Source organism: Triticum aestivum, chromosome 7B, assembly GCF_018294505.1.
Source record: "Triticum aestivum cultivar Chinese Spring chromosome 7B, IWGSC CS RefSeq v2.1, whole genome shotgun sequence".
Taxonomy (NCBI): domain Eukaryota; kingdom Viridiplantae; phylum Streptophyta; class Magnoliopsida; order Poales; family Poaceae; genus Triticum; species Triticum aestivum.
Window position 1 is genome coordinate 762664844 of NC_057813.1, and position 25137 is coordinate 762689980.

General features: G+C 43.3%; 1 pseudogene; it reads left to right on the plus strand.

Annotated features, from left to right (window-relative positions):
* The first annotated feature begins 15625 nt into the window (after nt 1-15625).
* On the plus strand, nt 15626-22930 carry LOC123155901 (disease resistance RPP13-like protein 4; annotated as a pseudogene).
* The last annotated feature ends 2207 nt before the right edge of the window (nt 22931-25137 follow it).

Sequence of the window (25137 nt, forward strand, 5' to 3'; positions counted from 1 at the left end):
CTTCCCGTGACCGGGGCCACATGCACAGTGGTTGCCACTCCGCCCTCTTCAAGGTGGTCTTGCTGCTTGTGTCCACTAAGGATGGTCGAGCCCTTGCCTTTGTTTATTCTTCCGAGACTGACACATGGACCAATCTCATCGAAGCAGAGGTTCACTATCGAGATTGTTTTGGCAGTTATATTAGTACCCTAATTGGTAATGTTGTTTATTGGTCATTTAAGTATGTGAAGGAGGGTATACTTGCGTTTGATTTGGAGACGCAGAGCCTTAATGTGCTTGAGGGGCCTCCCAATATGAATCATTCCTACAGTCATCAGATCATCCAGACAAAGGATGGCACAGTTGGTGTCGCCATGATGTCTCATCATCACGATAACATTGAAATGTGGCAGAGGAAGATCAATTGTCATGGTGTTGCCACCTGGGAGTTGTGGAAGACCATTGAAACGGAGTATATTCTTGGGTTACCTCCTCTGGTTGAAGGAGAGACTGTATGGGTGAAATTTATACGCGGATATGTCGAGGATACAGATGAAATATTGTTAAGCATGAAGGACATTGTTTACATGGTTCAACTTAACTCGATGCAATCAAGGAAACATTGTGAAGTCCGTAGTTTTAGTTCATGTCATCCTTTCAACAGTTTCTGTGCGCCAGGTAGTATACTGTGCAATAGTTACCTAATATTTTTATGTTTCGCCCGTGGATGCTCGAATATCAATGCTAGATAGACAATCATAGGCATGCTGTTTAGTATATGTTCTCATTTAATATAGCTAGATAGACAAGCATAAGTCATCACTACTTTCTTTCCGAGGAATGTCATCACCAGTTCATCGTTTCTTTGCATGTGTTAACATGTAATGTGGTTATCTCCATCCTTGAGAGATATAAAACCAAATGTTGAATGGTTAACTCATTCTTACTTTTAATGATACTACTCGGAAATCATTTAATCTCTCGGTGAATGTGTTAGATTATTTGGAAAGAAACTAAGCTGATTGATAAACCTATTTAAGAATGTGTTGGTATTGCCTACTTGACTCACTGGCTGTGACATATATATGATTGATGGTAGTGGAACCTTGATACGTGGCTTAAACCCAACTCAACTGGATGCATGCATGCATATTCATATACAGTATCTCATCCAGTTTAAATCTTGATGTGTGCAGGTTCGAGGAAGACTAGCTAGCCGTCCCCCTGTTGATGACCTTCACCCTACTGCTCAGCTTAGTAACACCAAATTGCGTGCGTGCACTTGGATGCAATGCAGGTCCTGTATGGCAATGAAAGAGCCAACCAAAGGCTAAAATATGTGTTGTCACATATCAGTGTATCTTATATTGTTGGCAGTAGTAAGCTTTTGTGATCGAGGAAACAATTAATATTGTAGCTGCATGGAGACTAGGAGACTATTTGTGATTTATATCTGCGTGTTGTAACCTGAAGGAAGAATATATATATGTGAACATAATCACAATGAGGGACAGAGTGAGTCGTGTACGGTCAGGTGTTTGGGCAGAGTGGATTCTTGCAGTCAATTCTTGTTTGTAGCTGTTGTTAGGATGTCTTGAGGCTCGTCCTTGAGGCTCAACTGATGCTCATCGATTTGACTCTGCATTAAGCACACTCGCTGGCATGAAGTGTCACCCTCCCTTTGCCAACAGTCTTCTATCGAAAGAATTCGCATCCTTCAGAAGAAGAAGAAGAAGAACTGACATTGTCATGATCTCACAAGAAAGAAGAGAGCATAGTTGACGCTGCCTGTTTGTTTGCAGCTACACCAATCTTGTTATTCTTTACAAAATCAATCGGGGATTCAATTCACAGGCAAGAGAAGTGTTGATTTTTTATTTTATTTTCGCGATAAAGGGAAGTGTTGATTTTTTCCCCAACTGCCTGGAGGCAGAAATGGACCCAAAAAACACAGTTCAATTTCGTTAGTCAGCACGCTCTGCTAAATATTTTAGGGGTTGCTCTGCTCAAATTTTTTTTTGTATAGACGAGCAACTGGGTTCCTACTGCACACATGTTCAATTTCAGCTTGAGTACCTGGCAGTTTCTTCTACTACTTAAAAAGCAACAAACGAACAAAGTACACAGCCGAACAAAACATGGTGGTGAGGTAGTCCTCATAACAACGCGGATAACCAGAGAGGTGGTGAGGTAATCCTCATAACAATGCGGATAACCAGAGAGGTGGTGAGGTACTAGGAGAGTATTTTTTTTCTCTGCTATTAATTAATCGTGCTTCAAGTCGCAGTTCTGTTTTTAGTTCATTCTTCTGCCCTGGCGCTAGTTAACTTGAGCGGAAATCTGGCGCTAGTTAATTAATTGCTCGGAAAGAGAGTAGTGAGCTGATAACACACATGTTGGCAAAGAAATTACGCTTATCAGTACACCTGGTTAGCAATATGCTAAGCAAAACACATTGCATAGTAACTGACCGGCTGTATAACGAATTTTGAGTGTTGAGTATGCATGCACTGCAGTCATATATTTATACTAGTAGTATCTCATCCAGTTTAAATGTTGATGTGAGCAGGCGGAAGGGAGACTAGCTTGTAGATGGATATTCATCCTGCTGCTCCACTGCCGGGGCAAGGAACAACCAACACATCGCTGACATATCCTAGTGTCTCGCCGTGCATACTTTTGCTCTCAAGTTCTTGTGGCTAGAAAGAGTCAAATAATATGGACCGGACGCTAGCTCAATGGTGAAAGTAACATCGATCAAGCACAAAATTAGGACGAACTTTGGAGAATTGGAATGTAGTACTCCCTCGGTCCCACATATGTGTCTTCACCTACTACACGTTACTACTGTCATCTCCCCCACTCTGCTCTGCTCTTCTCCAAATTTCATTCCTAACAGCTGCTGCAACCAAATACGAATGAACGAATCATACCCAAACACCTGTCATGTATAACAGATTATTCACTTTCCATGTTTAGTAGAGTTCAGAGTTGCCAAATGGGTCAACTGACTAGTATATCTATATAGGGATTTCCTGTCTGTCGCAAATCTTTAATTTTTTTTTTGAGAATTTTCGACAAACTATCGACCAAAGGCACAAGTCTGGATAGCCAGAGCGCATATTCCTTCTTTCCGGTTTTAAGAACCTTAGAGATTCCTGTCCGGTTTTGGGAACCATCTAGAAGGAAGAGGCGGTACGGCGGTAGCAGTGTGTCCTGACCATAATGGCATATATCTTGGAAGAAAGGCGCTTATCATTGATGGCGTCGATGATCCTGCTATAGTGGAGCGATGCCATGCCTGGAAGCACCATGCCTAGCTGAGGACCTACAGGTGCTAGAATTCATTGGGGCCTCTGGTTCAAGACAGGTGATACGTGACAATAAACAGGGGACACAAGGCAGATATGGAGCGATTATAAACAAGATTTTGTTTCGAACATTACCTTTCAATTGTAATTTCATTTTTGAGAGTCGTGCTAGTAACTATGAAGCGCATAGTTTAGCTAGATTTGCTATTTATATAGTTCTTGGGCGTCATGTTTGGTTTGGCCAACCACATGATGAGAACTCTCTACCACGTGTTGTAGTTTTTGATGAATAAAGTCAGTCTTTTACCCCTCAAAAGAAAAATCTAGATTCTTTTACGGGTTTTCTCGGTTTATTTTGTTTTTTCGTTTCCTCTTTTTACGTTTTTCTTTTTTTACATTTATGTTTCTTTTTATTTTTAAAACATGTCAATTTTCAAATATTAAAAGTTTGTATCTTTATCCAATTTTTTTGGAATTTTTTGTGGTCCTGTTTGGTAAAAAACATTTGAAATTTAAAAATTGTTCATTTTTATTCCATAATATATTCATATTTTAAAATTTTGTACATAAATAACAAAGAAATGTTCAATTTCTTAAAAATATCATGCTTTCGAAACTTAGGAGCTTCAAATTTTCTTCACCTTTTTATTCCATAAATAACTTTGGAGAATTGGAATGTAGTAGTTTGCATCATGCAGTGCTACTGTCACAAAACACTACTACACGATACTAGTGTCATCTCCCCCACTCTGCTCTGCTCTTCTCCAAATTTCATTCCTAACAGCTGCTGCAACCAAATCCGAATGAATGAATCATGCCCAAACACCTATCATGCATAAACCAGAAACAAGACTCACTCAGCTGTAAACTATCACTAGTAGAATGCCCGTGCGTTGTCACGGGCTTATGAAAAAAATACCATCTTGTAATCTTCAAAATTATGTCCATGAACATATTATAACCTAATAAAAGGGAGGATAAAAATACCATATTGCAATGTTCAATATCTTTTATCACTGGTCAGCGAGGTATAACCACAATAATCGTTCTCTACATGCAAGATAGTAAAGAACTTCTCGGATACATTTGTTCTTTTACTTCACTTCATGAAATGTATTCAATACATCGGAATATATCATGCATGCTTTGCACCTATAGTTTTGTTCTACCCACCTGTTCCATTCTCTGAAGAATGGTATATGGCTATGTAGACTCCACTGGAGAGAATACACTATGCAATTCCCCCGTGTCAATGTTAAATAATCATGTAAAAGGAAAGAGAATAAAAGTAAAAGTGAGTCTAATGATCAGGTAGTATTATGGCAACTACGTCGCTGATCAGGTAGAAACTTTTCAGACAGCCTATCCTTGAAGGTATCCATGTCGTGCATCAAGCATTACTCCATTGCATTATAAACTGAAGTAAAGAATTATAAGCAATAGTACTAACAACCAACAGCGGCGAGCCTCTTGCTCTTGCAAGAATGTTAGCCGAACAAAGGATCCTGACCTCCCTAGATACACTAACTGAGGCTCGTTCCCTTTGCTTGAGGCATCATCTTACGAACGACTTAAGAGTACCCCGTGCGCTCACCCGTCGCCTCCCTCGCCACTGGTCACAGCACTCGTCGTCCCCGCCGCCGCCCTCGCCGCCGTCTCCCGAGTTTCTCTTTGGATCCACGCATGCAGCAAGCTTTCACCCTGTTGGTTGCAGCTCCCTCGCCTGGTGATGGTCGCGGCTCCTGCAACGTCGGTCACCGGTCACAGCACCCCTGCGATGTGCTCGCCAGAAAGAATCTCCTTCGGGTTGCTGGTAGCAATAAAAATGTCCGCCAGTGGTAGCAAAAAAGTTTCCTGGTTCCAGCAGAAAATACCTCGTCGTTGTCACCACCCCATCGCCATTGTTGCAAATCGATCGTCGGTTGTAGCTTCTGTGATCGCCGGTTGTAGCTTTTGTGATTGCAAAATCACCAGGATCAGTGAGTACAGGGTGCCAATTTCAGCGATTTGAAGGTTGAGGTTCAATTCTGACGAGCTCTACCAGTTCAAGGTTTAAAACGGACTTCACTTCGTTGGAGATCGAGCATTGGAGATCCATTTATGATGGGGTAGCCTGGTACGGCGGTTTTTGTCACACAGGCACAGAAAATCCGCCGAGCCGTTCGTCAACATACAACCTGTTCAGCGAACACAGTGAGCGCTGCCGTCGCATTCATTGCGCCACAGAGCAGCTCGAATTTGTTGGATATACGAAAAAGAAATACAGCTAATAGCACAGATCCCGACGCGATCGAGCTTGCGGTGTTGATTTCAGGAGCATCTGAGCCCGAGCTCAGAAACGAATATTCCCAACACACCTGCATATGTTGTGCTTCCGAACAATACAAGGATCACTAGAAAATAAACGGTGGCAGACCTTCCTTCCATTATTGAATTATACATTCCAACACTTGTTAAACCTTATCAGCATGTATATAAGGCATCATGATAAACACAAAAACAACACTTGTTTGTTGAAACTCCCTTCAAGTAATTGTGATATAAGTAGCATCATTTGTTAGGCTGGCTGAAGCTGCATCCGCAATCCTCAATTTTCCGATAAAGGGCGCTTTTATTATCTCAAAATGTAGCATCAAGCCAATACAAATCATTCACCCGGCCTCTGCATAACTAGGATGCACACAACTAATCACAAAGAAATCTGACAAAAAAGAAGGAAAAAACTCACAATTAAGCAACAGTATAGTCCTTTAGACCGACACTATGCCTATGTCGAAAGGTCTAGTGGACCGATCCGGAGAATATGCTGCCACCCATGTTGGGTAAAAACTTTCGTAGCCACCTGCTCCAATCGTGTACACACCGCCTTCAATAGCGGTTGGTACTCCGTTGGTTGTAGCATAGACCATGTACGAAGCGACTGCGTACAACGGAAAACACCCCGCAAAGGAGAAGCTATTTTTTCATTAAAAGCCAAATCGTTTCTACATAGCAAAGTGACCATGGTAAGGCGTACTTTCCCACCCTTATCAGCATTTTGAACCTATTTTAAATATCGTCCAACCAATGATAAAAAAATATTGGCAACACTTGTGGGCTGATACAAATTCGATGCTATATATTTGAATGTCTGACCACGTAAAACGCCCAAATTTGCATTGAAAAAAGAGATATTTGATTGTCTCGTCATGCGTAAAAAAATAATACTTCTTACTTCCTGGCCAGTTATGTTATGCGAGGTTGTCTTTAGTTAGTAGAACTCATTTACGAAGATACCACATGAAGATTTTAACTTTTAGTGAAATCTTTGCCTTCCAGATTTTCTTGTTCTTGCTCACCTGTACCTCAGAATACGTGACCGCACGATATGTAGAGTCTACAGTGAAAGACCCAGATGTAGTAAGGTTCCAGTGAAACACACCACGGCCTTGTGTTAGGTTAATCAGTTCGAAACGGGATGAGGGATTATGCCATGACATAAGTCAGGTGCTAATGAAATCCCGCCTGAACGAAATATTTGGCGGGGATGAGCTGAGCACTTGCGCAATAGTATTGTTTTTATCGCAAGCAATGTTGTACAAGGCTGGATATTGTTCTCAGAGACTGGCATTGCCTAGCCAGATGTCTCCCCAGGAACAAATCTTCGACCCATCCTTTATTGTGAAAGACCCAAATAGAAAGAGTTGTTTCTTTTCCGCCATTAGGCCAGAAAAGTGTGAGCCGCCAGGTTTTCAATATGTTTGGGACACCGCCTTTTGGCCTAGATACTTGTTGCGTAACATGGTTTGCTAAACACCATCTTCGGTAAGAAATTTGAACAACCAATTACTCCCTCCATCTCAAAATAAGTGACTCAACTTTGTACTAGCTTTCACTTATTTTGAGATGGAGGGATTACTAAGTAGAGCCTCATTTTAACCCTGCAGGTCATGAATTCCAAGGCCACCTTCATCTTTCGGCCTACAAACCATTGCAATTGATAGGGGAGTTACAGAGAACCCTTAAAGAAGGTGCCTCCATGGGGGTAAACCCTTAATTATCATGAGATGTAACCCTATGGTGGAGACTATGATGGTGGTGTGCGTGGTACAGAGTCTACCTCGAGTAGAATGTGTTCTGTACCTAGCTCCGGCCAGCATAATCGTCAGGAGTGGCTCAAGTATCCATCCCATACTATGCCATCACATCGATGCGCTAGAAATGTACCAATGGGGATCCCGGTCTCCCTAAGAACGCCTTACTCCTCTACTGTTGCATCAGTCAGTTTAGCTACTATTCTCTATTTACTTTTATGTTATTTACTTTAAAATGTGTTTCACTACTCAATTACAATTTATTTCCGCCCACACATTGCTTGAAGTCTACAATTATCTGCAGGCATAAAATATACATTATTCGTTACAAGAGGCAAAAGTCTGATTCATGAACACCCTGTGGCATCGATACTTTTACTTCGAAAATGCTACAATTAAATCATATGCACTTGCAGGCCATCAAACTTTCTGGCACCGTCGTAGGGGAGGGGTGATCACGTTTGTGCTTTGTTTTGAGGTTTGAATTATTTTTTGTTCTAACGGTTTTTGTAGGCTATGAACAAATTTACCATTAGGTGTGCAACTAGTGATGGGGAACGTAGCATACAATTTCAAAAAAATTCCTATGATCACGCAAGATCTATCTTGGAGCTACATAGCAGCGAGAGGGGAAGAGTGTGTCGAACGTCTTCGCGATCCAACTGATCAAGTACTGAACGTACCGCACCTCCAAGTTCTGCACATGTTCAGCTCGATAACGTCCCTCGAACTCTTGATCCAGCAAAGTGTCAAGGGAGAGTTTCGTCAGGACGATGGCGTGGTGACGGTGATGGTGATGTGATCCGCGCAGGGCTTCGCCTAAGCAGTACGACAATATGACCGAAGGAGTAAACTGTGGAGGGGGGCACTGCACACGGCTAAGAGAACAATTGATGTGCTTTGGGGTGCCCCCTGCCCCCGTATATAAAGGAGTGATACGTTTTCAACGTATCTATAATTTTTGATTGCTCCATGCTATATTATCTACTGTTTTAGGCAATATTGGGATTTATTTTCCACTTTTATATTATTTTTGGGACTGACCTATTAACCGGGGGCCCAACCCAGATTTGCTGTTTTATGCCTATTTCAGTGTTTCGAGGAAAAGGAATATCAGACGGAATCAAAACGGAACGAAATCAACTGGAGAAGTTATTTTTGGAAGGAAAGCAACCCAGGGAACTTGGAGTGCACGTCAGGGGAGATACGGGCTGCCCAAGAGGGTGGGGGGCGCGCCCACCCCCCTGGGAATAAGTTGATTAAGCTGAGAATAAGTTGTTTCTGCCATAAATTCGTAAACCGGTGCTTTCTGCAAACCTATTCGTCAATGTGGTGATTTCTGCAATTCACTCCATTAGCTGTGATATACATATGGTTGATGATAGTGGAAAACCTTGATACGAGGCTTAAACCCAACTCAACTGGATGCATGCATGCATGGTCATATAGTATCTCATCCAGTTTAAATCTTGATGTGTGCAGATGCGAGGAAGACTAGCTAGCCGGCCGGCCCGGCCCTGTTGATAGGTCTTCACGCTGCTGCTCAGACTACCACACTGAGCCCCTATGCCGACGGCCCAGGCCGTCGGCATAGCCCCCATTCCCGTCGGCATAGGGCTATGCCGACGGCCCCCGTCGGCATAGGGCTGATCAGCTTGGTAACACCATATTGCGTGCCTGCACGTGGATGCAACGCAGGTCCTTCATGGCAATGAAAGGGCCAACCAAAGGCTAAAATCAGTGTATCTTATACTGTGGTAGTAGTAAGCTTTTGTGATCGAGGAAACAATTAGTATTGTAGCTGCATGGAGACTAGGAGACTATTTGTGACTATATCTGCATGTTGTAACCTTTGGGAAGAATATATATGTGATATGGTCGGGTGTTTGGGCAGAGTGGATTCATGCAGTCGATTGTTAGGATATCTCACTGTGTTGATATTTATAGGAGAAGAGAAGAGCAGAGTGGGGATTGGGGAGCTGTCTTGTGCTGCATTTTGCATTTTGAGTGTTGTCCCAAGCACTTGCTGACCCGAGTACTAGGTTGCCTACATACTACCACCTCCGCTCTATAATAATCTTTGTAGTTTTGAACTAACCACTGTTCAAAACTGCGGCACTTATTTTGGATCGGAGAGAGTACAGTTTAATTTGTGCAAGTAGTATTGCTTTATAAATTTCCTCATGTTGATTCCTCTGAAGGTAAACTGCTCATTTCCTCTGAAGGCTATGTTTAAATTTGTTCAGGCCAGGTCCAGCTAGCAACAGGTTTTGTAAATTTCCTCATGCCGATTCCCTGCATCCTGCTCTGCACGCCATAATGTTAAGTAATTGTTCGTTTTTCCACTCTCTTGAGTTGGTTCTTTCGATATGCCACGGACGTCTGCGAGAATCATATTGTTGCAATTAGGCTGGCAGAGATAGTGACTGAATTGCCCAAACATTAGAACCTATTCGCAATACCTCCACCTAGCATGCGTGGCGGGAGTAGCGGGAGGGTAATGCTCGGCGACAGGGTGGGTAGAGGTGGTGGAGAGGGATGGATTACTTAAAATAGTAATAAGAACAAGAAAATAAATAATTTCATACTGGATGAGTCACTTTCATTTTCTTACTCATTAGATCAGAGGAACTGGCAAACTTTTTCAACTTTAAACATACGTCTTGTAAACATTTTGTGAGTTGGATACAATGCAGACATACAACATACATATATATTCTTTTGCCTGTTCTTGCAAACATATTTCCTTTTGTTCAAAGTCATGTGTGATAAAAAGCATCCATTCTTGCAGCTTAGTTTTGTGTGAGCCGACGAGGATGGATGTGTGTGTGATCCATGTAGCATATCGCGGCCATAGAAAATTGTCAGTTTGACCTCAACACCATCCAGGTCGGCCTTACTTTATTTCGTCAATCTGAGTTGTCAAAACTCTGCCCCAGGAAAGAATCATGGAAGCCTTGTATAAACTCTAAACAGAGTAGATATATGAATTTCAAGCTGAAAAACAGGTGTTACATAGTTGCAAATATAAATCATATTTTACAATAACTACAGAAATACAAGGGTGCGACAAATATGGCGAAAATGCATTTCCCATTCACGTTGCGCAATCAATGTCACATCTTAAACCTGGTGAGCGAGCATCGGATGGATGATTCCGATTCCTACCAGCCAGCATATTCGCGGCATAGATGTTGAAAGTAAAACCAACAAAATTGATCATCATTTATCAAAAGTTCAGCCATGAATGCAGTAGCAGTCGTGGCATAGATGCATCAGGGCCTCTATTTCATGGGCCTGGACTGGTGAGGCACATGGGCCGTAGCTGTAGCTAAGTTTTCCTTGTCTCTCAAAGGAAAACAAAAAACAAAAAGGAAAAAATTACACGAACAATATATTTCCTTGGCCGAGAGCAGGTCCGGTGCCCCGCCGCCGCCGCAAGATTGGTCCCCGGCCCGTCACCGCGCACTGACCGCCCGGGGGAGCACTCTCATGGAGCCCCAGCGACCTGGCAGAGGAGGAGGAGAGGGGGCACGCACATCGGCCTCGGAGTTGTCGGCGGAAGTGCGGCGGAGCCAGGGGAGGCTCCGGCCGTTCTAGCCTAGCCTCCCCTCCCACGCACCCAATTCTTCACGGCGAATGAGCGCGCGTGGCATGGCATGGCGGCGCCGGCGAAGCACGCACGGTGAGTCGCCATTTCCCCTTCCACATTCACAGGTGGTTTAGGGTTAAATTCTTCACCTTTCTTTATTGCCTCATACTATGTTAATTTCGATGGTATCGACGGACAGTCGGACACACACCATCATTTTGGGGTCTGGAATTTTCTTGTCCTCATTTCGATCCATGGACACACACATGAGTGCTCCGAAATTGCCTGCTCCCACCATACCTCTATACCATTGAACACTAGTTTCGTTGGGTTCTAGCCACCAGATCTCAAGGAAATTGCATTGCATTTCTCACTAGTATACTAATACATCCCTGCCTAATTACTCACTGTATTGGTTTAGTTAGCCCATGGCACAGCCTCGTCTTTGTTGTCTCGGATTAATAGCGCGCTTTGGCACTAGTTAACCAAGCTACTAATGCACCCAACAACAGTTAGCAAGCAGCCCTCGCAGAAAAATAATAATAATAATTACTGAAGCAGATTACTAATGTCCATCGTCTTCATCATGGACAGAGCGTGGTGCTGTCAACCAGATCTATAATACATACTTACCTCACCAACCAAACACGCTTCTGCTCTCTCCCGGCATGTTCCGATGGCGCACTTTTCCTACTTTTCTTGCCTGCCCAAGGTACTAAACTATCTGCCTTGCCTAATTACTGTATCATTAGTTAATCCATGCCACAGGCTGTCTTTGTCGTCTCGGATGAATCACATGGTTTGCCACTGGTTAACTAGCCAATAATGCACCCAACAATTGCTTAAGCGACACTCGTAGAAACCTCGCGGGATGATTCGGTCCAGTTTTTTATTCTATATCGTTTTCTAAAAATTTCAAAAGAAAATGTTCACAAAGTTAAAGAGGTATGTCCTCTGAATTTTTGGGTGTGACGATGCACCTAGATCCACCCCGTTGCTACTGATATCTTCCATCTTGATTAGCTTCTTCCACCTAGATCTACTTTTGTGACTGAATCCTCTTGACCACATTTATTCTGCCTTAGTTGAGTTCTACCACCACCCCTGCACCCTGGTTGTTACTATCAGTTGAAGTTAATTTAATGCATCGGTTTTTATAAGATTAGTTTGCTGTGACGCCTGATAGTATTAAGTGTAACATCAGCTCAAGTGTTGGATGTTATCACGTATGCAATCTGTTAAGTTTTGCCTGACCTGGCCTGACCATGTTCCTTAATGTTGATTTCGCACCGATTCGTTAGTTCATTTTCCAGCGATTCTAGCACCTAATTGCAAAACGTTGATACATGATTTGTCTTGGTGGATAATTGGGTATAGGCCTTGTAGTTTAATTTTTGGTTTCGATCAGTGGGAGTTGGAAAATAATGTGATTCAGCATCACTGGAATGATTATCTTAGTTCTGGTTGGAAACTGAATATCTGTCGTGTCATTTGTAGAAACATTACCTACTTGCAATGCCTCCACTAGTATGCATGATTTGAACAGCTAATTTTGCTGCAGTGCTATATAGATGTAAAACTGTAAAATCTTGATACGTTGTGCATGGTCGTATATGTGATCTGATAATACTTTTGTACTGTACCAGTAAGTAATAAGGTTTCATCCAAATTAAACTGTATTGGGCATATAGTGGATGGATAGCTCATGCATGGTTTGTTCCTCTACCTCTCTTGCTAAATGGATGGCACCATATGCTTCATCACCTTGAAAATTTTTTGGTCTCTGTTAATAATTTTTCTGATTGTTATGCAAGACAAGCATGCTTCATGTATGCCCATCTTTTGTTGGTTTAGTTCTTCACTGTCCCAGTGTAAATTTATTTAGAAGTTCATGATTTTTTGTTCTGATGTTGCTATTAAATATTTTTCCAGGTTGAGATGCAAAGATGCCACTCTTGGAATAAGTGACTCTTCACTAGCCAAGTTTAGGACAACTTCTATTGCACAAATGAACTAGACATTGGTAAAGACTTAGCTAAAAGATGTGTTGTTTCCCACATCCTCCACGGCAAAGAAACGCGCATGGCTTGGCGGCGAACTAGGCACGGTCAGTTGTCATTTCCCCTTCCACCTGTGATTGTTGAATTCTCTAACTTTCTTACCCTGCCTTCCTGCACCCACCATTGACCAGATTCGTCCGACAGACGCTCCTGTACAGACACAGTATAATCTAAGCTCCTGCCTGCCCCAAGGTTGTGTAATAAACTGACCTAGCTACCAGATCTCAAGGAAAAGTACTCTTGCATTTGTCGCTAGTACTGTAGTAGCTGCCCGCCTAATTACTAATTATGAGCTCCTATATTTCCATGATGATGCAAGTTTAGTTCTCAAAGAAATGTCACCCTCGAAATATGATTCTTCAGCAGGCAAGTTTGGGACAACTTTTATTGCACAGGTTCAGTAGACATTGGTAAATATTTTGCTGAAAGACATGTTGTTTCACCCTGTGATACTAGCTAGAGACTATTAGGAAGTATTAGTATTGGTCTAGGAGTCCATATTAGACCATGCATGTCTCCTTTCCTCGTACCTCAAGTCTTGGTAATATATGCCCCTTGGGCATTCAATAGAGATAAGTTGCTCTCGTAACAGAGACCTTTGATTGACATGTTTTACATTGGGTTTTGCAGCCATTCTTTGCACCAGTGGTTTATTTTGCGTGTCCTGCTGCTGGTGGAAACGCTACAAGCCTTCGATAAAGGCAGGTATCTCAGCTGCTGTAGCATAAGGACGAGACTTGCCTGCTCCCCCCGCGTGTGTCCATCCGTGCTCCCGGGTACCTGGCTTGATTTGATTGGAACAAAGTAAGGCCCGGCCCCACCTCTTTAAAATCAGGGAGGAGATGATTAAATTAAAAAAAAAGACAGCCGTAGGATGAAGTGGGAGCACGGATGGAAGCATGGGGATGGAGCAGGCAAGCCGGATCCGTAGCATAAGGAGGTACAGCGGGACTAATACTCAACTTTCCTCTCCTGTTCCGTTGGTGAGAGGCAGGCAGCATCAGTACCGCTTCGTGGTTGGTATTATAATCTCACCGGGTTTGGCAAGGTAGAGATTATATCTTCTGTAACGTCATCTATACACGTACGCCCAAGACCCAACTGACGCAGCTGCCCGGAATTGGTTTGACCATCAATTGTGCATGATGGCTCACAAGTACTCCCTCCGTTCCTAAATATTTGTCTTTCTAGGCATTTCAAATGGTTACAACATACGGATGTATGTATTAAAGTGTAGGTTCACTCATTTTGCTTCGTATGTAGTCACTTGTTGAAATCTCTAGAAAGACAAATATTTAGGAACGGAGGGAGTAGAAGCTAATATGGTAACAAAAATGCTTCCTAATTACTGGTACGTACATATGGTAATATAGGAGCTCAATTAATTTCTTACAAGTTAAATCAATCAAACCTGCATATTCATTCATCTCGTAGTAGTTGCATACCTACCTAGTTTTACTCACTTGCTTTGTTGTACTGCCAGATCCAGCTCCCACGCCTTACTATGCCTTGCTTTATTTCTGACAAGTGCGCATATATTTAGCTCTCGCGCGTCGTTTGTGCAAAACTGCATGTGGATGGATCAACTACCAACGTGCATACAAGCTAATCTAAATAATCCAACCTGACAGCCCACGTTATGTACTTTACTTAATTAGCTCCGTCCAACGTCGCTGTCTGCTAATGTTCGAGTGTACTAGCTAGGGTATGTATGACATACTGTCTCGATCTGGTCCTTTGCAGCTACGAGGACTAAGAGAAAGATGCTCCTTGAGAAAGATACTTGAAATACGAGCACACAGAGTAAATTATTTAGCTAGGTAGCATACAATTTTGGGCAGATCTAGAGAAAGTTTGCATGTGCTATCTGAAAATAGGTCCGTAAACATGACCTATGGGTCACGATACAGCTACCAGCTATCAAGATTCCCAAAGACCATAGGTTATAGCAGATGAAAACGTGAGCAAGCTTTTATGATGTGCCATAACATGTTCGTAACCATTACCAGAGGAGGGTCATGAGTCGGATAAATTGTCTATATATGTAGTATAAGCCCATAAACTTTGGCTATATGACTCACACAATAAAGAACCAAAAATGAAAAAGGTTTACCAAGTTCGCCTTGAAATTGTTCTATTGTTTCCTTGGACCCTGAACCAGAGATAAATTATTGTGGAGAGATCAGCCCAAATGCCGAAAAAGGAAACCGCAAACTGCATTTTTGACATGCATGTTGTTGTTCACAAATTGCAGTATGTCGTTCAGTTTATTGCTCTGTAGAATATTTTCTCTTTATGAAAGGAAGAAAGGAAAGGCTAGGGTCTCCTTAAATTTGCTCTGGCTTGAAACATAAACCACGTGCACACTGTTCTCTTAGATGCTAGGTACCTTAATGCTATGTGTTCTCCTCGAAAGATAGTTGGCACACAGAGTAAACAACTTGGCTAGCTAGCGTACAATTTTTCACACATCTAGAGAAAGTCTGCATGTTGGAGTATGTCTGTAATCCTGGCAGTAGCCCACGCTGTGTAAATTGTTAATTACCTCCGTTCAATGCAGCTGTCTGCCACTGTTATTACTCCGTTCAGTGGCTCCCAGTCTCACTCCTCACTCGCTCCCAGTCCTGTTGCCTTAGTCACCGGAGAGCATCTGTCTGCCGCTAAGCCAAGCTACTCTGCGTCTGACCGCTATTGTAGCTGCTGCGTCATGGAGGCAACGCACCGGTGGAGGATCTGAGCAGCTGCTCGTGGAGGCAACTCGCCGGAGGAGCTCAACTGCTCCTCCCGGCGGCAGCGCGTCAGAGAAGGAGCTGAGCTACTGATCCGAGAGGCGACGCGCCGGAGGAGGATTTAAGCTTCTGCTCCTGTAGGTTGCCACTGTCACGCTGACCACCAGGTCTTCAGTCTTCTCCGCCGTCTGTGTTGTCCATCCATCTCAGAGGTTGGTCAGGCAGTTCAAGTGTGATTTGTCTCTCTTTACACATAGCTAACTAAGCTTCCTGCTTGAATTTGAAGTTACCTTGTTATTCCAGAAAAATTAGCCGGCAACAATGGCGATGGTGCTGGATGCATTTGCGTCCTACCTGGTGGACATGCTAACGCAGGCAGCAGCAGATGAGGTGAAGACGATGTTGGGTGTCTCCGGCGAGATCGACAAGATGGGAGACAAGCTTCGGGACCTCAAGAACTTCCTCGTCGATGCCGATAGGAGGAACATCACCGAGGAGACTGTTCAAGAGTGGGTGGGGCAGCTCAAGCGTGCCATGTACGAAGCTACCGGCATCCTTGACCTCTGCCAGCTCAAGGCCATGGAGCATGGACCATCCTCGGTAAACGCGGGATGTTTCAATCCCTTGCTCTTCTGCATGAGGAACCCCTTTCATGCCCGTGAGATCGGCACCCGCATCAAGGCACTCAATCAGAGGCTTGATGACATCAAGGAACGCAGCGCTGCTTTCAACTTCATCAATCTTTGGTCATATGGGAATCATAGCAGCAACACCCATGCCTCTCACCATGGTAATCCAAGCCGGGAGACGGTAGGGGACTTTGACCGGTCTGCTGTGGTTGGGGACAAGATTGAAGAAGACACAAGAGCACTGGTGGCCCAGATCATGCAGACGGGAAAGGATGTCAACAATGACATCATGGTGGTAGCTATCGTAGGTGTTGGCGGGATCGGCAAGACCACCCTCGCCCAGAAGGTCTTCAATGATGATGCCATCCAAGGAGGGTTCAGCAAAAAGATATGGTTGAGCGTCAACCAAAATTCCAGTGAGGTTGAGCTGCTGAGAAGGGCCATCATCGAAGCTGGAGGAGATGCCCAACCACCTGAAAGTGCAAAGACCAGCCTTCATGAAACCCTCAAGAATACATTGATCGACCACAAGACCTTTCTCGTAATGGATGATGTGTGGAACCATGGAGCATGGGATGATGTGCTGAAAATACCCTTAGTCAATGCTGCTGCTTCAGGCAGCCGAGTCCTCGTCACTACCAGAGATGAAGGTGTTGCCCGAGGGGTGAAAGCTATATGGCCATACCATCATATCGACACATTAGTGCCTGAAGATGCTTGGTCATTGCTCAAGAAGCAGGTCCGCTCTAAATTACACTCTAATCTATTTTGTTATCTCTATCTATTTATTAACAGTACTACATAGTTAATTATGAGAAATGTTAGGATGCTTCAAAATTAATGAGCCATTAATTACGTGTAATTTAGTGACTTCTATGTACTATTTTGCAAGTGCCAACAAAGCATGGTGCTAAACAAGGAAATATGCCACAACACTAATTGAGACACATTCAAAGACACCTAGATTTTGCTTAATCAAGCTTGAGAAATAATTAGAAATTTGGATAATTATTTATGTATCCAGTGAAGATTTATGGGTCGTATATTTTATGTAGTGAGTAACCTTTTGTGAATATCCAGTCTCGTTTTCCAACATATGAGATAAAGATCTAAGTGCTCAGCTACTCAACAGTGTCATAGGACATAATATAAATTAAATGTTATTTTAGGATAGAGAACAACAATTTCGTTGTACCCCTACCTATACAACAAAAGAATATAACACGAAAATAACTAGAAGTTGACACTACTTAATGTTTGGCGTAGTATTATGCATTATAGACGCTCTAGAGATTAGATAATTTCATGTTTCCATAAAATATGAAAACGAATAAAACAATATGTGATTTCTGCTAATTGGAGTTACTTCCTATAACAGTGACGAGAGAGTAGTGCTAAAGTATATTCTTCTTGCAGTATGTTCCATCTTGTAAAAACAAATGGAAAGAAAACTTGTTTTCTTGGCTTAAAGTATGTATGTTATACATTGTTAATTAGCTGTATGTTCACAGGTATGCTCAAGTGAGATAGATGAAGACCAGATCAATATGCTAAAGGATATCGGACTGAAAATTATTCAGAAATGTGGTTGTTTACCAATTGCTGTTAAAGTGATGGGAGGACTCTTGCGTGAAAGAGGAGGGCTACGTCGTTACTGGCAGCAGATTTTCGATGATTCTAAATGGTCAACAACTAAAATGCCCGATGATCTCAACCACACAGTATACTTAAGCTATGAATATATGCCATCTTACTTGAAGCAGTGCTTTTTATACTACTCTTTTCTTCCTAAGAGTAGACGTTTTCATATGGATAAAGTCGTGGCAATGTGGATAAGCGAAGGATTTATTCATGGAAACTATAGTGATTTAGAAGAACTGGGAAGAAATTACTACATGGAGTTGGTATCTAGGAACCTTATAGAGCCAAATAAATTGTATGCTGATATATGCTTTTGCAGCATGCATGATGTTGTTCGCTCATTTGCTCAGTATATGACTAAAGATGAAGCACTCGTAACTCAAGACGGAGACAATGATATTTTTGGTAAACTTGGTTCACAAAAGTTTCTTCGGTTGTCCATAGAAACTAATCAATCACAATCAGGTGAACTTGATTGGAAATCTCTACACGCGCAACAATCAGTGAGAACATTGATCTCAACTGTCCAGATTAAGATGATGCCCGGTGATTCATTGGTTACCTTTTCTAGTTTGCGGACTCTACATATAGAATCTGCGGATATGGCTGTAATTGTTGAATCATTGTATCAACTCAAGCACCTGAGGTATCTAACACTAGTAAATGTTGATTTATCTGTACTTCCATGGAACATTGGCAAGATGAAACTGTTGCAATTCCTTGATCTTGGTGGATGTACAAAATTGGTGAATCTTCCTGATAACATTGTGAAGCTTGGCCAGCTGAGGCTTCTTTCACTTCCAGAAGGATGTATGGTACCCAGAGGGTTTGGTGGTCTGACAAATATGAGGAGACTTGGTATGTTTGGAACCCACATGGATGGTGATTGGTGTAGTTTGGATGAGTTGGGGCATCTTTCACAGCTTAGTTTTCTTGCATTAACTGAATTAGAGAATGTATCTGCTGCCTCGTTTGCTTCTAATGCTAGGCTCGATGAGAAGATGCATCTTATCAGGCTATTCCTGGACTGCACCAGTAAACTGGGAGATGATGGGTTTGTCAAAGAGAAGGAATGTGTCTCTGAGGAAGAGCAGCAACGAATTGAGAAGGTTTTCAATAAGCTCTGCCCTCCATCTGGTGTAGAATATCTTGAAATCAAGGGGTATTTTGGTCGGCAACTGCCGAGCTGGATGATATCCACATCAATGGTGCCCCTCGACAACTTGAAAACTATATTTTTTCATGATCTGGCTTGTTGCACACAACTTCCCAATGGGTTGTGTCAGCTCCCCAGTCTGCAGGTTCTACAGGTCTGTCGTGCTCCATGCATCAAACATGTAGGGACTGGATTCTTGCATGGGGCAGCAGCTTCATTTCCGAGGTTAAATGAAATGATCTTGGACGGAATGGTGGAATGGGAGGAGTGGGAGTGGGAGGAGCAAGTACAAGCCATGCGCCGTTTGGAGAGGCTTGTGCTCAAACTATGCAGACTGAGGCATGTTCCTCCGGGCCTTGCCTCCAATGCAAGCTCTTTGAAAATATTATGTCTACGAGCTGTCAAGCACCTCAGCTACATTGAGAGCTTTCCTTCTGTTGTTGAGCTTCTAGTGAATCAATGCCCTGACCTGGAGATTATCACCAATCTCCCCAATCTGCAGAAGCTTACCATCAAGAACTGCCCAAAGTTGATGGTGTTGGAGCATATCGCTTCACTCGAGAGGATGGTCCTGGAGGATTACAACATGGAAAAACTCCCAGAATACATGCGAGACATAAAGGCAAGGCATCTGCAGTTATTCTGCAGGCTATGGTTGCTCTATGCGGTTGCCGCAGGACAATCTGGCACTGAGTGGGACAAGTTCAGCCAAGTGGATCATGTCAAGGCATATGCACATGATGGAGACAACCCAAGAAAATGGTACGTTTTGTACACGAGAGGAGACAATTGCAAGTTGGATTCAAATATTAGCCACTCTAATGTGTTTGAAGGTACTGCCTTCATTTGTTTGGGCACTTTGACTGTGCTTGTTTATAAGTTCATTTCATTTTATCCATATATATGTGCGGCATGATGACTGAATATATCATGTATAGGACATGCAACTAATTAAGTTTTAGCCACACAGCTGTACATGTGGATTCTTCAATTTATGTTAATTTTGTTATGTGGCTATCATTTTCTGAGTTGGTTGCACTCCCTTGTGTTGCCTCCTAGGTTACCTTGAGTCTAACAAACCTAGAGCAGTAACGAGAGGCAGACTGGGCCTAGCTGTACTAGTCCGAGCAGCACTCCAACTAATAACTGAGTAGTATTACCTGTAGTACACCAAGTCGGATACTAGCTACTACTCCCTCCGTTCCAAAATAGATGACCCAACTTCGTACTAACTTTGTACTAAAGTTAGTATAAAGTTGAGTCATCTATTTTGGAACGGAGGGAGTAGTATGCAAGCACATGAGTAGTATTACATGCATGTATCCCTCACCAAGAATTTGATTGATCAGCCAACCACTAGTATGCAAGTGCATCAGTTTGCAACTTTGCATTGGCACCGGAAAACTTAGTATACTTGATGCTCTGATCACGGGATTAATTGTTTTTCTCCAATTTGAGTACATAGAAATAGAGGATGAAATGGATAATGGGGCTGAGTGCATTTTCATACAGGCCCATGTCATCTTAATTTCATCAGCTTTTGTGGTGGTGTTATTTCACTACTACGGTTCAGCCCTGGTCATGCCCGAATCCTGGGTCCACCACTGAGAGTGATATATGTTTGCTCTTTCCTTACTAATTAGAGATTGTGTATAACATGTTCTGTGTTTGTCTTTTCCATGCAGAAACCCTGTCATCTCGTATGGTGGACGCACAAGGATTTGAGAAGTACCTTCAGTTACGTCTGCGGCTTGGTGAAGATCCCATTTTTCGAATACATGATGTCAAAAGGTCACACCTTTGCTGACGGGAAAATGATGTCTTTACAAGATGTTGTGGCCATCGCTCTGAGAATGCTGAACTCCGGTGAGCCATCTGAGGCTGTAGGATCCTCTCTTGGTTTGAATGAGTCAATTGTCTCTCTGGTAACCCAGGTGTTTGTTGAGGCTATGTGCCAGCGAGCAACGAACCACTTGGAGTGGCCAGGCTATGCTAAAATGGAGAAGATCAAACACAAGTTTGACAAGATTCATGGCCTGCCAAACTGCTGCGGTGTTGTACATGCAGCTCAAATCACGTTTGGATCACAAGACCATGACCATGAGGAGAACGGCGACGTCCTACTGCAAGCCGTTGTTCATCCAGATATGAGGCTCGCAAACATTTGGTGGAATCTCTCAGCAGGTAGCATGAACCAGTCGATCATTTTGCAGGACTCCAGTCTCTTCAAGTCCAGCGAGAGGGGTGCTGGGCTGAATGGTAGCAAGCTGAAGGTATCATCTCGTGGTGGATTAGAAGTCGGGGAGTACATCATTGGTGATGCTGGATATCCTCTTCGACCCTGGCTCCTCACACCTTACCCGCTAGAGAATGACCGCTCACTCTCAGACTCCAAAGTCGAGTTTAACTGGAGACACTCTGCAGCTACAGCCGTCTCGCTGCGGGCATTGGCAAGTTTTAAAGACACATGGAAGTGCATGCAGGGAGAAGGCTGGCATCCAAGTAATAAAGATGAAGTGTTCTGGAAAATCAAAACGTGCTGCATCTTGCATAACATAGTGATAGACATGGAGGAGGAGGAAGAGGAGGAGGAGGGTGCAGGCATGCCGAGCGATCATGAGTATAATTACATCAAGCAAGTACGACAGGTAGCAGAAGAGGACGCTGTTGGGGTGAGGGATGCACTGTCCCAGTACTTGATTGAATCTAGAGGTAAACTAACGCAACTTTAATGTATTTTTTCAGATTAGTGTTTTATCTATTCGCTTTATTTGTTTCATCGTATCCTATTGTTCAATCTTAACTTGCTCTGCTTGGTTAGTCCTCACAGTGGCTGCAGAGGAGGAACAACAATCAGCAGCAGTTGCATCTGGTTCAGGAGATGGAAGCAAGGAACAGGACGTGCACCGACAACGAAAGGCAGATCGAGGAAAGGAGAAGGTGGATGATAGCTAGATATGGAGATCAGCAGATGGCCCTCTTCACCTAGTGATTTTGGTATATATTGTTTCTCTGATATCAACAGTTCTTCAAGTCGCAGTTCCTGTTCCTAGTTCCTTCTTCTGCTATGACACTGCTTAATTTATGTCACTAGGAAACATATTATATCCTTTGGTGATACATTAAACTAGCTGGAAAGAAACTAAGTCCATGAATACTTGCATTTATTAGCAATATGCCGAAGCAAAACCTATAAACTGACTGTCAACTATATATTTTCTTCCTGTATTGGCTATATAATGCTTAGTGTCCATTCGCTCATTAACACTGCATGATCTGAACAATCAAGCTAGCAGCTTTATAGTACCAGTATATACTTTGACAATGGGAATCCTTGATATATATGACTTAGAACTGCGCATGAAGTGTCGGTCGCGTCTCTCATGCATGTACTTTTAATCTTATGTGAGCAGGTGGAAGGGGATGTCTAGTTACAGCACATGGGGGAGGTCCAATCCAGTCACACAGAGAGTTCAGCTTGCACCAGGCAACCAGCCCATATGAGATATTATGTACTGTATCCCTAGTTATCCCTAATAGTTCAGAGTATTAGTTTAGAAGTAAGAATTTGGACATGGAAAGGTTCGTCCCGAAGAAGGTTTTCCTGCTGTTTTCAAATTCAGTTAAGAGTTGTTTCCTTTTAATTCAAGTTGTAATTGGCTTTATAAACCCACTGTAGTTGTACCAAGAAAACAATTTAATGATGTAACTGCATGGAGACAGAGTGTCTGTGATTTATATTCTTTCAGTTGCTTTGCTGCAACCTGAAGAAACTGTAACTGTAATGGCTGTGAGTTGAGTCTTGTGCAAACTTCGTAATGAAAATCCACTTTCATAATGAAAATGGGGGCTGTGTAGCCTCTTTGCTCTAAAAACAAATGGTTCTCAGAATTCTGCTGCTTGTTTTCTTTCTCCTTGTGCAAACTTGTTCTCGCTAGTTGCGGGGTCACTTTTATAATCGCCGCACGGCCTTCTCCTGCTAGCTGGAGCTGCTGTGGCCTGAACGACGACCAAAGAGGTCAGGAGAACATGTTCTTTGTCATCGTCGTCAAGCCAAGCCCCGGGCTTCTTCTTGGGAGAACAATGGCATAGCAGGCACCACCGTTGGTAACTAGCTTAGGCTAAGTTTTTCTGTTTTACCTTTTTCTGATGGTCTTTTCTCGGTGGAGAATGGTCACTGTAGATGTGTTGAAGGTGGCATCTTGCTTGTTTGCAGTTGTTATGGTTGTATATGATGGTGCGATCATATGGATGTCGACTGGATGCATGTTCAGTTTACAGTTACACTCATGGAACTGGTTGATTCAGAAGAAAATAATGTGCGACATTGAAACATTGACATGATCTCACAAGAAAGAAGGGAGCAGAGTTGAATCCCGCGCCGATCCGCCCGCGCGGGATTCCGCGCCTGTGCCGTGGCCCGCATTGTTGGAGCCACCTAGGCCCCGCCTCCTGTAGCAGACAGGCCGACCGCCGAATCGGGACTCGCCTGCACCCATGGCACGCGGCCACGCGGCAGATGATGGTTGGTGGGAGGCTGGGGCCGCATCTCGACGAGTGGGAGAACTCCGCGCGTCCGCCACGGAATCGGAGGTAGCGGCGCTTGCGCCTGCGCCTGGTCCGCCTGGTCCGTCTGCGGCAACAGATCCCGAGGAGGATCTGATTCTCTGGCCTGGAACTGATCCCGAGGAGGATCTGCTTCCTGATTCAGGACACATGAAATGAGGCCGAAGCTTTGCACTATTTTCATCATTTTGAGCTGCATTTTCTGCAGTTTCTTCGCTGTTCGCTCCTGTATCATCACAATGCTCATGCACACTATCAGTGGGATTAGTCAATAGTTAATCATCAATATTGTTCCCCCCTTGATCAGAACCGGTAAGGTGTGAAAGGTAAAAGGAGAATTTCTTGGCGAAGAAGCGCACCGGCGTTTGGATGGAGATCCGCAAAGGGAAACTTAGTTTCGTCAAAGACAACGTCACGGGATATGTAGACACGGCCCGTGGAGACATCTAGGCATTTCACTCCTTTGTGTTGAGCACTATATCCAATAAAGACGCATTGTTTGGAGCGAAACATAAGTTTGCGATTATTGTATGGACGGAGATTAGGCCAGCAGGCACATCCGAACACACGGAGAGACTTGTAGTCAGCTTTGATGTGGAGAAGGCGTTCGAGGGGTGTTTCATTCTGAATGACACGACTAGGAAGCATATTGATAATATGCACAGCAGTGAGGAACGCTTCGTCCCAAAACTTGAGTGGCATGGAAGCTCATGCTAACAGGGCAAGTCCAACCTCGACAATGTGGCGATGCTTGCGCTCGGCCGAGCCATTTTGTTTGTGAGCGTGAGGGCAGGAAACATGGTGTGATATGCCAAGAGTTTGGAAGAAGGAGTTGAGTTTTTTGTACTCCCCCCCCCCCCAATCGGATTGAACAGCAATAATTTTACTATTAAACTTGCGTTCAACAAGAGCTTGAAATTTTTTAAAGACTTGGAAAACGTCTGATCTCTTCTTAAGGAGATAGATCCAAGAGAATTTGCTGTAATCATCGATGAAACTCACATAATAGGTGTGTCTACTCACAGAACTAGGGGCGGGACCCCAAACATCAGAAAAAATTAATTGCAAGGGTTGTGTGGAGACACTAGTAGATATAGCGTATGGTAACTGATGACTCTTAGCACGTTGACATGAATCACAAATAGTTTCAATATGCCGCTCACCAACAAACGGGAGCTTATTTTTCCTAAGCAATTTTTCAACTAGAGAAAATGAAGCATGTCCTAGACGATCGTGCCACCGTGTTGACGAAAGCTTGACAACACCATAGGCTTGTTTATTGAATCTTCTACACTCCGGAATCAACGGGTAAAGCCCTCGAACACATCTACCTCGATAGAGGATTTTCTTCGTGGCCTGATCCTTTATCAAAAAGAAATAAGGATGAAACTCGAGGAAGAC